Source organism: Ptychodera flava, unplaced genomic scaffold (genome assembly GCF_041260155.1).
Source record: "Ptychodera flava strain L36383 unplaced genomic scaffold, AS_Pfla_20210202 Scaffold_79__1_contigs__length_559180_pilon, whole genome shotgun sequence".
Lineage (NCBI taxonomy): Eukaryota > Metazoa > Hemichordata > Enteropneusta > Ptychoderidae > Ptychodera > Ptychodera flava.
The window spans coordinates 410,090-413,925 of NW_027248401.1; positions in this window are offsets into that span (position 1 = coordinate 410,090).

Genomic DNA, 3,836 nt, shown 5'->3' on the forward strand with positions numbered 1-3,836 from the left:
CCGTAGTTGCCTGCAGTACAAGTGCATGCAAAGAGCATTTGGCAGGGCAACCCTACCCCTACCCTTGTTAGATATCGCATTTTGCGGGTTTTCTTGTGTACCTACCCACCTAGCTTTAAAAGCCTATAACTTCTAAACGCCCCACTGCCCAGATGGCAAACAAACAGAATTTTACTTCTTACATGATAGGCTTTCAGAAAAACATTGTCTGCAAAATTCCCCAGAGGGGGGGGGGAGGTTTCACCCTTACTGGCCCATGGTCTATAAGCTTTGTAACTTTTAAATATGCAACTTTTCCCCATAAATCTATATATTTTTATAAAGGTCTGATGCGGCAATTTCAAAAAATGTAACATTTTATGGTTTCATCATTCATCATTCGAAACAGAAAGGGAAACATTACCCCTACCCCTTATGTTACACACGGATATGTGGCATACCGCGTAATAAGAAAACAAGCTCATGCACCCACTAAATCTCAAGACACATACTTTTAATGTTGTTTTTTCTTGTTTATTGCACTGAGTTCTTCCAAAAAATATATAAATACCTTATGAAAAATTGTTTGGAGGAACGGGAACTTAATTATTGGGTGTGAAATTTAGCAAATTTACGATTTACGGTCAATGGCCGATATAAAGTATAATGGACGTTCGAATATTAATTTATCCCTATGAAGTTATATATCAATGAAAAGGCCATGATCTTGGCTTTCTAAAAATGTAACGTTTATAGTATTTTATTGTTTCTGTTTCCGTCGAGCGGTAAATACGTGACCCCTACCCCATTGTTGAAATCAAGATGGCGGCCAAGATGGCGGCAAAGATGGCGCCAAATGAACCCCATGGGACACGATTTGATTTTGGGAACATCAAAATTCATTAAATATAGACCCTAAGGATTACAAAAATGTAGGTTAAAAAAATACATCCATGGGGTGCATGGGAACCCTACCTTCCGACTAGACTAATAATGCAGCTTGTGATAAGACAACTGGTGTGTGTTCGAACGGAGAGTGTGCTCCAGGTTGGGTTAATGTAAATATTACTGACTGCCAACAAGGTTAGTGCCTTTTACGGATCAAGAGGTGGTCGTCATTGTTGATTCTGCACTTTCAAATTATTAAGCTTCGTACTTGTAGATTAGCCTACATCAACCAGAAATGTTTATATAAAAAATAAAATAGAAGAATGACGGGATGATCTTTAACTCCTCTCTCATTAATTGATATGCACTTCAATACCTTATTGTTCGTAGGATACGCCTACTTTTCCTTAATCTCAGATTATTCCAGATTGATGTACTGTAAATCTTACAGTAGGGGACATGTGCGTTACTCGATATAAGTTTATCTTCACAGATGGAAGTCCTACTGTTACAACACTGCATAACATCAAAGTCAATCCTTGTGAACAGACATCTATCATCTGTACGATTATCGGGAACCCAGTCGCAAATGCCAGTACACATTTTCAATGACGTTTTCATCGTCATCATCATATTTTCAGTTAGTTAATGGAATGATTTCATATATATTTGTAGTTTCACTTTTGCATTTGTTGATGCCTCCACTTCGATTTCAAGGTTTATGTAGTTTAAAAGTTGAAGGGATGCATTTTCTAAGAAGTAAAACTTCACAGAGTCCAGTGACACTGCACTCCACTCTTTATTCTTGTGTGTCTATAAAAACAGATAGGCATCAGTAAGTCTTATGGTTAGCCAGAGTGCTGTCCTAATTAACTTTGGTCTCTACTATCAACTCGATTAGTAATTTAGCACCTCCTTGTGTGGTCTATCCAGACACTTAAATGAGTCGGTTCTTTTTATGTTATCTACAAAAACTTGCATGTTACGTACAATAAAGTAAACGTAACGTATATGAGACTGATTTTTGCTGTATTGCATCGTATTTAGTTCTTGTCAATATATCAAGAAAGTTTTTTGAGAGGGAACATTTGAGGGATTTGATTATAAGTTACACAGTGATTCAGTCAAAATATGACAAAAATAGTAAATAAATAATCAATTTATGTTTACATTTTGAATTTAGAACAACTGTTATATGTGCTACAATCTTGATAATTATTGAATTTCCTTTCGGGACACAAAACACATTGGCATAATCTACAGATCTGACCGTGCGTTCTTCAAATGTGCTTTTTCTTTGGCACAAGAACGATGATGACTTTGTTTCTGACAAACTTTACCCTCCAATGTTGCAGTTACCAATCAAAAGATTCTTATCTCCGTTGTCAGCGATGCGCAGCTTATTAGATAGGGTGATAGTCTGTCTTTTTGTTTGTGTCATCAGTTAGTAATTTACTTCTTCTCTCAAACTGCTCTTGTGATTGAATTGAAATTTGGCATTCAGGTCCCATGAGGTGATCTTCGTTAGGTCTGCCAAATTGTGGTGAAGTTTGCATAGTTGTATTTCATGGGCAATTGTTTTTGGGGTTTTTTCGCTTTTGGTTAAAACATCCTTGAAAGCGTTTTTCCGATTACGTTGTTCCTTAGGGGTGATCTTTATCGAATAATGATGAAATCTGCCATTTGTCAAAAATTTCAAAAATTCTTCTCAGAGTCCCCTTGTCCATATTGTTTTGTTTATCTAGGAGTGACCTGACTCAGATTTGTTGAAATAATGTAATTCTACAAACTTATATTTTTGAAGCAACCTTTGTTTGAATAACAGTGAAACAAAACATTTGTCTTGACAGTAGAGCTATGGCCAAATGTCAGTAATAGATAAAGTGTACCACCAACTATGTATGCTATTATCAGTTGTAGCCGGTACTGGTGTATGGAAATATTCAACAGTTTGACTTTTTCCATCCAAACAAAATAATCCACAGTATATTAAGAAATGCTGTCGATATTCAAATATTGCCTACGTTCAAATGCTTCCCTTACATGACAAGTCGACCCACACTGGTGATCTTAAATATAGCATTAGAGAAATATATGTCGACCGCAAGGTCATCGCTTGTTACTCACTACAATTATGGGGAGAATTTATATTTTGATGACTCTGAGCTAATATGGACCAAGTTCTCTATATGCTATGGTTATATCATGCAAATTGTGTGTGCTATTCATTGACAGCTCAGCTTGTCTGGAAATTTTGAATTGTTAAAACGTTTAACCTCTTATATGGTGCCTATTGTGGCTCGGGCATTACTTTGGTCAAAATTTGATGCTGTATGTACACGTGTAAGGACAATTATAAATATTTAAATTTGCAGATCCTCCCTTGCTTTTCGATCAGTCGTTATGATTATGTGCACATAACATTACTACCTGTCTTTTCTATTTATATTATTTTACAGAATTTCATATTAATATCCTACATTTTCATTGACCATGTTACTAGTATCAATTTTGAGACTAGTTAGCCACTTCATAACTAAATATAATTCTTATTAGTGAATAACGTTATTAATGAAGTGCAGTCTTTTTGGCTATAGTGAACAATTTGTACCACTTTGATCATTTATTTCCATTTCCATGTATGTAAATTTGTTTCTTATATTTAAAGCTTCTTTTATAAGAGTCGTAAAAATCTCTCAAAAAGTACATAAAAGTCGTGCCAGCGGCTTACTGACTACGCATGCACAGATTCATAATATACTATGCGAGTAACCTGAAGTGTACCCGACTCACATGGGCGCCGCATGTTTTTTTTTTTGTGTGCTCGTAAAAAACAAATACGAAACATGCAAAGTATTATTTTACAACATGCCATTAATAAAATATATCTCTTTTATCAGCCAGTAAGTATTATTATCGTCCTTGTCACTAATACACAATATCGTTACTATCACGCCTAAAAATAAGAA